Raw genomic sequence first — 12254 nt, 5'->3', positions numbered from 1 at the left:
AGACATATAAGATTGATAACCTTAATGAAAACTTTTTGAAGATAATGATAATAATGATGATAATGATGAACATTATGGAAACACTTAAAATACAGCCATATCTCCTTTTGTACTATTTGTATTGTAGTGCACGTATAACAATAACCTCTTTCTCCTGGAGAATGCTCTGTCCTCTGTGGTTTTCATAGCTATTCATATCTATTATCACATTTTGTTCTCACAACCTAGTGAGCCGGGCAAATTCTCTCTGAGAGAATTTATTATTTACATATTTTAGAAACTATTTACTGTCTTTTAAATAAATTATTCAACTGCATCTTAATAGAAATATTAACAGTGACATCTGGCTGTAATAAAATCTATGACTCGTTTTGGTGTATTACATTTTTAGATGGAAAAGAAAGCCTTAAAAATGCTGTATTTTGTTCTCTCATACAACGGATTTTCTATTAATTCTTCATTAGTCCAAAGCGCAAGCATTCAAGGAAGGATGGGAAATTTTTCAGAAAAATATTAAAGGTAGAGATACTGTGAACAAGAACACTAAAATGATTTTTATTCCAGATGTACTTACAATTGTTCAACCAGCTTTCTCAAGTATGTAAGCTACTCTGTGAGAGGAAGAGCGACATATTTAGAAACTATGGACCATAGGGGATTCTCTGACACTGACACAAATTAATGAGATTAACGGGTGTGAGTTGGCTCATGAAATTGGTCAAGCTAATTCAGGCATGAGAGACTTTGATTCATTGAGGAAAAGCAAGAGAGAGGATACCAAATCAGAAGTGCTCAATTATACTCCAAAAAGACGTATTTTTAAAAATTTATTTGACAGACAGAGATCAAAAGTAGGCAGAGAGGCAGGCAGAGAGAGAGGAGGAAGCAGGCTTCCTGCTGAGCAGAGAGCCCGATGCGGGGCTTGATTCCAGGACCCTGGGATCATGACCTGAGCCGAAGGCAGAGGCTTTAACCCACTGAGCCACCCAGGCGCCCCTAAAAGACGTATTTTTTTGAAATCTAAAAATGTTAGGGGAATAAGAAAATATTTATTACAAATAAAAATAACTCTTTTGGAGAATAACGGTTAAATCACTGGTTTTAAACCCTGGGCGATTTTGCCCGCAGAGGACATTTACCAATGTCTAGAGACAGTTTTGATTGTCACAACTGGGAGTAATGGTGTGGGCTACTGGCATCTGTGGGTAGAGGTCATGGTTGCTCCCAATGTAATGCATGACACAGCACAGCTCCCACAACAAAGAATCACTTGGCTCAAAATGTCAATAGTGCCAAAGCCAAGAAACCCTGTCTTAGATGAAAATACTTTTCTTTTCAGTATTAGTAAAATACTTCAAAATCCTTTACGACGAAAAATATGTATATTAACATGTCTACCTGAGGTGTTAACATATTCTGCAAAACTTTTGTCCTAGGGAATTCTGGCATTGGATGGTTTATAATTTGCCACTTTATCATAAGAAATCATTTGATAAAAATCCATGATCTAGCACTAGAATAGGGAGAAAGAGCTATGTGTTTTACTGAGGTATTCATCTTACCAGAATGAGCTCTGAGACTTTATAGTGGAAAAATGAGTCTTTTATAAGCTCCATCCACGATCAACACACATCTTAGGCTAACTTGTCAGGGAGGAGATAAAATATTGCTTTAACACCTAATAATATTGCAGCCACTCAGAACAATCCTATCCCTTCTTTTCAAAGTATTCTTAAAAAGGGAATGTGTGTGTGTGTGTGTGTCTGTATTAAAGAATCTGTGTTCCTACACAAATTTTTATTTTATCTTTCATCAATTTGAATAAATATTATAAAGCATTCCAACCACAGATCCTGTTCCCTGTCAAATATTCATGCCGGTTTAGTTTTCTCCAAGAGCTGATTATAGTAGAGCGGTGCATTCTTGCCTGCCAGGCCCGGGTCTCTTCTGTGAGGGAAACTGCCCTGCTGACAACCCCTGCTGACTGAACAAGGCCACATTCTATACCTCCAGAGAGGAGCCACCTGATTTAAAAGCAGCTGATTCACAGGCAGGAAATAAACCTGTGCCTGGTTCAAAAAGATGAGTTGACCCAATCAGAGCCCTGTCCCAGAAATTAGCTCTTGCATAAAGAGTCTGAGACAGGAGCTGTAAAGACTAAATGTAGAAGTTATGACCTAGAACTACGATACACCGCTATTAGGCGGTTGTGAGAGAGGGGGGACTATGAATAAAAAGAGGAAGCCAGCCTGCACAGAAAGAAAGAAAACAGAGAAAGATGCAAAAAATCACCAGCAGACGAAGAGTCTGACATTGTTAGAGAATGAATGACTGAGTTCAGGAAGGCCTTTACTTATTTCTAGTTCTCATGAGGTGTGGAATGTGGACATGTTTGATACTTCTACTTCCTAGGAGCTCTCTTCGTGTCATTACAATAAATCCCACTTTATGCTGAGTTATTTTTATTTTTATGTTCGCTGACTAGAAAAAGCCATAATAATGATGCTGATCAACATCCATATCAGAAGCTCATTAAGAACAAATTGCACATATTAAGGAAACCCAACAAAACCTCAATCATCTGGCCCATCTTTCTGATTGTGAAGAAGGGAGCTATTATAAGAAACCTGAAACCCAGAGATGTTAAATAGCTGAAAAACAGAAGGGAGACACATTTGGCTTTGTTTATGAACCAGAAGAGCAAAGAGAAGGGAAAGGTATTTTACTTCTATCAGGACAATTCCCTATCCAACTCAATGACAATTATGAAGAAAAGTCACCTGGAGATCAGTGTGTAAGCTGGCAATAAATAGTATAACTCATAAGGTTAGGAAGAAAAACCCAACACATCTTGCATCTCATGCAAAGTTTAGTGGAAAATGGCCTGATAAATAAACCAATTTAAGTTGTAATTGAAATGAACCACACAACATCTGTTTCTAATGCAACCTCCTGTTTAAATGAATGTTTTGGTATCAGTGTCACTGTTAAGTACATTCTGCAATGGAAATTCATCATTGTATCTCCAGATTTGTTGTTGATTTCTAATTTTTATCTTGTTAACATCATCTATTCTTATGTTAACTATTAATACAAGTTTGTTGTGCTTACTCCTTAGCTTTGTTTTGCTACAATAGCTTTAAAATACATGCCTTCTTAATCTCAGGAAACAAATGGAGGGCTGCTGGAGGGGAGGAGGGGGAGATACGGTATCTGGGTGATGGAAATTGGGGAGGGTGTATGTTGTAAAGAGCACTGGCTATTCTATAAGACTGATGAATCATAGACCTGTACCCCTGAAACAAATAATACATTACATGTTAATTAGTTGAATTTAAATAAAACAAATACACAAATAAAATACATGCATTCTCATTGTTTCCAAAGTCCATGTTCTCATTCATTATTATTATTATTTTTTTTTTTTTTGCCAACTGCACCCTCATGCTATGCCTCAGAGAACATAGTCTTCTTTACCTTTGTCTCATCCTAAATAGCCCTATTTGGTTTATCCATCTGTGTAGTCAGACTTTTTATCAGTCTTGTGCTCTGTTCTGAACAACTCTGGAATTGATCAACCTTGTGGGAGAACAGAAACAGTGAGAGGGATGGGCCTATACCAAAACAGGGGCACCTCAGAAGATCACACAGACATACTGTGACACATGAACATGTAAGTACATGGATGTGACAATTGGAGAAAGCGCTTGGGTTCTGATACAATGAACTGCATGACATCACCACTGCTTGGGATAGACTGTACAATGTAAGAATTTCAGCATTTGTAATCTCATACCTACTGTAGAAGCTATAAAGATTTATTGTTTTTAAAAATATGAAAGCATTTTTTGAAAACTTGTGGGGACGCCCAGGTAGCTCAGATTTTAAGCATCTGCCCTTGGCTCAGGTCATGATCCCAGGGTCCTGGGATTGAGCCCCGCGTTGGGCTCCCTGCTCAGTGCAGAGCCTGTTTCTTCCTCTTCCTCTGCCATTCCCTCCATTTGTGCTCTCTGGTTCTGTCTATCTCTCTGTCAAATAAATAAATAAATAAAATCTTGAAAAAATGCAAAAACATTTTTCTCTATACAAAAACATCCAATTTCTTTTCTTTCTTTCTTTTTTTTTTTTTTTTTAAAGATTTTTATTTATTTATTTGACAGAGAGGGAGATCACAAGGAGGCAGAGAGGCACGCAGAGAGAGAGGAAGGGAAACAGGCTCCCTGCTGAGCAGAGAGCCCGATGCGGGGCTCGATTCCAGGACCCTGAGATCATGACCTGAGCTGAAAGCAGAGGCTTTAACCCACTGAGCCACCCAGGGGCCCAAACATCCAATTTCTTAAAATGGATATGATAAAATTAATGTTTCATACAGTGATAGTTTAAATGTCTTATGTTCTAAAATCTGAATAATCAGAAGCTCAAATAATTAGAGTTCTCTAGTAAGATATATTGAAATGTTGGACCTGAAGTGGGGGCAATTTTCTAGAAACTTCTGGGTTAAAAAGATCTTAGGTTATTAGAATGATCCATGGCGTCAACATCGCATGACTGTTTACTATATTTAAAGAATTGTATTATGCCAGTTGCTGAAGAGAAAAAGTGGAATGATACATTTTTCTTGTCTGCCTCAAGGAACTCACATGTCAGTGGCTGAACTCAGCACTGCCTCGTCCCAAGCCACCCTGTTGTCCTTTGCAGTCGTCACAGTTCACCCATCACCTGTATCAAGCACCAAATTCCCTCCACTTCAAAAACACCAAGAACTCGGAATAGTTCCACTTGTTTTCATTGGCAGCTGCCTACTCAAGGAGACAAGCTTATTGAGTAGGAGGATATCAGTTTAACAAGCTCTGGCATTAACCTAGGGAATAGAGAGCTAAGTCAGAGTTGACTTAAACAGCATTGAAAAGGGAGGTGGAGAAGAGGAAAAACCTATGAAGCAGTGAAGTTAGAGCATCAGGGAGGACTCCTGGGTTTCTGACGGAAGTGAGTAGATAGATAACATTAAGAATGGAGGATCAGGGGCTGAGGACGACTAATGTATTTGGGCTGGTTTGTGTCGTGGGTGTTGGTGGCATTTACACATAGAGGTGCCAAGTATGCAGTTATGGGCCAGGATATAGGAAGACAGGGCTCAGAGAGAAACAAAGCCGCGTGAGTCACGAGTGATAGATGAAGTCGTGGGAATGAACTGGTTCGCCATGGAGACAGTGTAAGGTGAGAAGACAGAACCCCTAGGAAATTTAATTCTGCAATTAGTCACTCACTCCTTTGAGCCCCTACAACTCTGCTTCCACTTTGATTGGAGTACTTGCAATCATTTCCCAGTCCCACAGATTTTGAGCTCCCCAAGAGCAAAGGATTTTTATTTTACTTTACTTTTAATTTTTAGGTCCCTGCATAGTATGCAGTGGATAGCTGTACTCCAATACGTTAGCTGAATGTGAATTAAGTAGAGCTGTGTGTTTGTGGCACTGGATGTAAGTACTAAGTACATTATTGCAAAATCATCTTATTATATTCTGATTTTCTGAAAAACTTATTATCCTTAGGTAATATATGTGGGGACTTTCAGTTAACTAAAATAATTACCAATCCAGAGTTTTTTCTCTAACTAATCAAGACTAATGGGTTTATAATTCCCACTAACATAAGTAACTGATCAATTTCTGGGAAATGAGAAAAGCATATGGAGTTTAAAGCAAATTTCCTCTTTAAGAATAAATTAACAGTGACTATCTTCAAAATACTAATAAACATTTTGAAATAGGTCAAATGAAATTTCATTGACAGTTATAGTAATAACTTGGCAGTTTTGGAAGTATAAGGCTATTTATGCCAAAGCTTTAAAAATGGACTGTATTCAGTGCAGCTTTTGATCTCATTTACAAATTAGTCAACATTCAAAGTTACCAGTAAAATGTAAGATTGGCAATTAATTCATCAGGAGGATAATTCATAAACATTACTGACATTTAAAACTCACTTAACTAATACATATGTATGGCACAATAGGGTTTTTTCAAAGTTCCTTAGTTCCAGAAATTCCTAGAAAATTAGTATTTCCATTTTCTTTTAATATTTAAGTAAGAGCAGAAATAAAATCAGATGCATGAAGGATCTAGTGGAACTTTCAGAATGTGACAGTTTTGGCTGGCCATCCTGAGTTGAACTATGAATATATGATCAGAATGGTAACCATTAGGTGGTATGCATGACAATTCTAGAAAACTAAGGTATGGCATGATCTAAGTTGGGAAAAAATATGAGAATCAGAAAACCAAGATTCTATCAAAACACATGCTACTTAGAAGAAATGGAAAAAAATTTTGTGATCATTTTCTAGCCCAGGAAGCCAGTCTTCTCTTGTGAACTATGATCTTGTAATGTGAACAGAGCTTAAAAGAGAGGAGTCAGTAATAAGATTCTATTATGTTTTGTTGGAGGAGAATGAGATCTTAGAAACTCTTAAAATTAATAGGGTGGAAAGAAGAAATTTTTATAGGATACAGTGATATCTTTCTCAAGAGCCAAGTATTTCTAATATCTCTTAGAGCTGTCACTTACCCTTCCAGGAAGGAATCCTTTGGAAATCTCAGGAGCTTTATTTTCAGACTAAATAACAGGAAGATGGATTTCCATCAAATTATCCATCAAATTATCATCCTAGAGAGCCTATGGGTCATAGTCTTTTGGGAGTCCCTGGGGAACTCAAAAAAGACAATGGGTAGCCAAATTCTATTTATATTATATTTATCATGTTTGCTCTCTTACTCTATCCTCTCTTTTCTCTACCATCTTGCTTTGTTTAGTTCTAATTTGATAGTGATTATTCAAAGACAATCACTATCAACATTTGGTGGCTGCTTTTTCTATCTGTTTTAAAAATAAAAGATCATTTTACATATACTACCTTTTTGTCATGAAAATTAGTACCTTTTCTCCACAGCTATTTCTTTATTAATTTGTTGTCCATTTGTTTATTGTTTAAGTCCTTTTCCTCCATCCTACTTTGTTTCACTAACCAATTGGCAGCTTGGTGGGCAAAAGTTTATATGTTTGTTCATACTTATACAATTATCTAGAAGCATATATACATACAGATGTGACTTTTGTTCTTTAAAAATAGCATTATATTACTCATTTCTATGAATCTGTATTTTCTTATTTAAGATTTTATTTATTCATTTGAGAGAGAGGTAGTGAGAGAGTGCACGAGCACGTAGGAGACAGAGAAGCTGGCCCACAGATGACTCTGGGCTTGATCTCAGGACCCCAGGATTATGACCTGAGCTGAAGGCAGGTGCTAAACTGACTGAGCCACCCAGGCACTCCAGATCTTTCTTTTCTTAATGACAGCACAGAAATTCCTCCAAATCAGTGGGTAGAGATATAACTCATTCTATTTAGTGGATACACAATATACTATAGTATAGAAGTTAATCATTACTCTATTAATGGTTATTGAGGCTATTTCAGGGTTTTTTGTTTTGTTTTTGTTTTTTGTTTTGTTTGTTTGTTTGTTTACAACTAAAAATAATACTGTAATAAAACTCTTTTTGAGGGGTGCCTGGGTGGCTCAGTGGGTTAAAGCCTCTGCCTTCGGCTCAGGTCATGATCTCAGGGTCCTGGGATCAAGCCTGGGATAGGGCTCTCTGCTCAGCAGGGAGCCTGCTTCCTCCTCTCTCTCTGCCTGCCTCTCTGCCTACTTGAGATCTTTGTCTGTCAAATAAATAAATAAATACAATCTTAAAAAAAAAAAAAAACCTCTTTTTGATAGATGGATATATCACAAGTACTGGTATTTCAGACTCTTTTGCCTTACATGCTTTAGAGCTTAATATGACAACTTGCTAAAGTAAATAAAAATAAAACTATAGACTAATGATGTACTATATGTTGGCTAACTGAACATAATAAAAAATAAAATAAAACTTCAGCCTTCTTCTTTCGTACTATAATTTTCTAAATATTGAACTAAATTCAAATTTATAAAAAGTATTAACTAAGTCAGGCCTTAAACTCAAGTTTATAGAACCAAAAAGCTACATCCATTTCCATACTGGCCATCTCCAGTGGCTCAAACTCATTGAGCATCTGTTCAAACTTCTGTTGGTCTTTGACTGGATCTGGCTAAAAAGTGACTTGGCAGACGCTGCTGCAGAGAAGGACCTTGGCAATGTTATACCATTTACTGAGAAAAACAAAACAAAGCAAACCTCTAAACTCCAGGAATTTCTTTGGCAGTATAGAAAATGTTGTTTGTGAATTCTAAAGCTAATAATTCCGATAAACTTCATAGTCCTCTGATATAGTTTCACAGTTGTCAGTCATACCAAACATGCGTAGCTAAACAGACTTGCATTAAGGATATAGACTGGACCCAACTAGGAATAAAACCTCCATGCTAACAAACCGATCCATCAACTAAGTCTTTGGCGAAAATAGAACTAGGACAGTTGGAATTTAGTTAAGGATTTATTTCTCACTGATCCGATGATCTTAGAGAAAATTTGAAATTCAATCTCCTTATCTGTGTGATGGGCAGAAAAACTATCAAGTCTGTTGGAATGATGAATTAAAAAATGTATGTAATAGTCCTAGAAAATAACAAAGAAGAAAAAAACAAACAGCTTAAAGCATGTCATAAGACAATTCAATTCCTAATACATATTTTCTTTTTCTTTTTTCTTTTTTTTTAAGATTTTTATTTATTTATTTGGCAGAGAGAGTGAGAGAACACAAGCAGGGCAGACAGTGGGGAGAGAGAGAAGGAGAAGGGGACTCCCTGCTGAGCACGGAGCCTGATGCGAGGCTTGATACCAGGACCGTGGGATCATGACCTGAGCCGAAGGTAGATGCCTCACCATCTGAGCCACCCGGGTGCCCCCCTAATACATATTTTCATTCTCTTCAGCTAAGTTATCAATTTTCCCCCTCTAAATACTTAATAATATGGGTCTCTTATTACTGAATGTTTAGCAGCATGACCAGTACTTAAGCAGGGGCTTTCTGTATGTTATATTGTTTAAACCTCACCTCCTTATGAAACTGGAATTAATATTCCCTTTTTTAAACGAGACTCTCAGTTTATGAGATGCCAAAAGTGACTCTGCTCAGAAACATCAGAGTTGTGGTCTGAACCCGAATCTGACTTTAAGTTCCTAGTTCTTTCCACTCAAAAACCAGCAATGGCTAAGTACGTATCAGAAGCACAAAAGGTTTTTCTCCTAGGACATGGCTTTTATCTCTTGCCTAAGGCTGACTTCCGACTTGCTTTTTTATGGATGCCGATTAATCATTAACAGTCAGTTCTAATGTAGACTTTTCAGTCCTCTCTGATGTTTTATCCATGACCTTGCCTTCATCAGCTGTTGCTGGTAATGAACACCATGGCCATGCTCTTATCTGTGTGCAGTTGACATCCCCATGGAATGCTAAATACAATCAATTGTTCATTACTGCCCTGGGTGATTCTTCAGATGTGTGTTAGCTCAGAGAAAGACAATATTTTTGTTCTATAGCAATCCTCAAGGAGTATAGAAAGTAGAATAATTTTCTTTTGGTAGGATTGTTTTCATATTCAAAGGCCTGCCAAATTTTACTACTTCCAAGTAAAAGCCTTCTTTTTTTTTTCCACTTTTTTAAATTATATTCAGTTAGCCACTATAAAGTAGGACATCATTAGTTCTTGATATAGTGTCCAATAATTCACCAGTTGCGTGTAACACCCAGTGTTCATCACAAAATGTGCCCTCCTTAGTGCCTGTCACCCGGTGACCTTATCCCCCCCACCCAACTCCCCTCTGAAACCTTCAGTTTGTTTCCCAGAGTCCATAGTCGCTCATGGTTCATCTCCCTCCCCAATTTCTCCCCCTTAAGTTTTCCATCCCTTCCCCTATAATTCTCAGAAAAAATGAATACCTACCATTTAAATCAACGTGGTTGGAACTGGAGGGGATTATGCTAAGTCAAGTCAAGCAGAGAAACAATTACACGGTTTCACTCATATGTGGACTATAAGGAATAGTGTCAAGTAAAAGCCTTCTTAATCATTAGCTATGGTAGCAATGATGTTTTCCTTGCTGGCAATTATTTCTAAGTAACCATAAGATGAAAGGCAAACATGGCAAGTGCCTAGAGGTTAAAGATCTCTTAATTTAGACTGTGCATGCATGATAACACTCTAGGAGAAGAGAGGGAACATACAGTTGTTGAGGGAAGGGGCTACTATGTGGTATTTCTGTGCTTCTATCACCAAGATGATAGAATGCCCCACAGAAACATGTGCACCCGCACTTAAAATCTGGTCTTCCATCCACCCCCATTTTCTGTGGGGGATGATCCTTAATAATCATCCACCCTGTTGATCAAACCAGAAACTAGAAATCTTTCTTGACTTTGTTCTCCATCTCACCCCATACTAAATAAGACAATAAAACCTGGCATTTCTATTTCATAAAAATATCTCTTTATTCCATTTAGTTGCTATGATCTAGTTTGGCCTTTATCATTTCTCACCTGATTAACTGCAAGAGGCTCCTAACTAGTCCTCTGCTTTTTGTCTTGTTCTCCCTTCACGCCTTTGACAAATGGCAGGTAAAGTGGTATTTCCATATTTTAAAATTGCAGTTATGATGCTATTGCTCCCAAGGTTAAAGTTCAATGGCCCCTCCATGTTATGAAGATAAAAATACAAATTGCCTAGGGGCAAACAGTGTGATTCCTCTGTTCTATCTCTTTAGCTGCACTTCTTTACTCGATTCCTTTTCCACTCTGTCATCCAGCCCAGCCAGTCTTCTCTCAGTTACACACACACACACACACACACACACACACACACACACACAGTATTTTCTCTTGTTGTGAAGTTGTCTTGGCCTAGAATACTCACTCTTCTTTCTCTTACCCCTGGCTACTCCCTACTGACAAAGGCCTCAGACTGGAAGACAAATGCATATTTTTATCAGAGTCAGAAGCCAGAAAATCTGGGTTTGGTCTCTCCTATGGCTCCCCTCAGGACCGTCTCTTCATAGCCAGCCTTTCTCTGCAAGGAAAGCTGGCTGTGTGCTCTTCTATTTCCTGCACTGGACTGTGAACTCCATGAGGACTTATCCATCTTGCTATTTCCAGGGCTGAGGACAGAGTCTGCAGTCAAGGGGGTGTCCGACAACTTTTTGTTGCATGAATCAATAAATGGTAGAGGAGAGGTAAACCTGGAGGCAGAGAGCCCTGTTAAAATGGTAGCAGAGGTGAAATATACTAGGCCTCTGATTGGGGGCAAAGTTACTACAGAGGAGTAGAAACAAAACATTGAAAGAGAGGGGATGGACTTAAGTTGGCTGCTGCAATTATGAGAAATGAAGAAAATAAGAAATAGAGGAGTACCAGAATTTAGGGAAAAGTTGCTATATTTGTGCTGGGTATTAACTCAAAGAGCTTGAAGTGGAGGTATAAGTATTGTAGCTGATAACAAGGCAGCAGATTGGATATCAGGGGCACAGATAAATGAGTCCTCATCAACTCTGTTATAGGATTAAATGAGATTATCAAAGTGAATTTATAAATAGAGGCAAAAGAACAGCGTAGGACAGAAGCTTGGTGCCTATCAGTCGTTCTTTTTCTCACTGGCTGACAGCCAGGATGCTCCTTCACCATCACTCAGGGAAGAAATGGACTATTAAAGACCAGGAATAGTCCAAATATCAAAATCTATTGAGAAACCCCCAAACCCATGATAACAAAATTCCAATATTTAGCTGAGAAACCCATTTTCTTATGTAAAGTAGAAGATGCCAAGGACAAATAAGACTCACTTTTTAAAGTATTATTATTTTGTTTATTTTTACTATGCCTTATCCACCCCCTAAGGAAGGTGTATGTTTCAAAGTTAAGCATCAGCAGCAAAAACGGCCCAGAAAAAGAAGTTGCCTTGAATAATTTACCACCTAGCCAATCAAATTTCTAATTATATTGTGGAGTCACACTCCAACACATTCCTTTTAAGCATATTTAACAGGTATTAATTTAGTCATATTCAAAGCTCTACATTGTCATAAAATTTTTCTAGATTTTTTTTTTTTTAATTCACATGAGAACTTGGTTAGCTAATGAGAATGAATCTAAGGATCTGGAGAAGTGGATTTTAGAACTGTGGATAATCTTTGGCCAATCAAATTCTCAGACAGTGATCAACTGCATCTAATAAAATGAGGAGGTTGCCTAGATCAATGATTCTCACACTCAGTGTATAT

General features: G+C 37.7%; 1 protein-coding gene across 1 annotated transcript in view; it reads right to left on the bottom strand.

Moving 5' to 3' along the window:
- Window positions 1-12254, bottom strand: part of GABRB1 (gamma-aminobutyric acid type A receptor subunit beta1) — a 400080-nt gene that overhangs the window by 268830 nt on the left and 118996 nt on the right. The window lies entirely within an intron of this gene.

The sequence above is a fragment of the Mustela nigripes genome, chromosome 1 (assembly GCF_022355385.1).
Source record: "Mustela nigripes isolate SB6536 chromosome 1, MUSNIG.SB6536, whole genome shotgun sequence".
Taxonomy (NCBI): Eukaryota; Metazoa; Chordata; class Mammalia; order Carnivora; family Mustelidae; genus Mustela; species Mustela nigripes.
The sequence above is the reverse complement of the archived record's forward strand: the minus strand, read 5'-3'. Positions and strand labels throughout refer to the sequence as shown.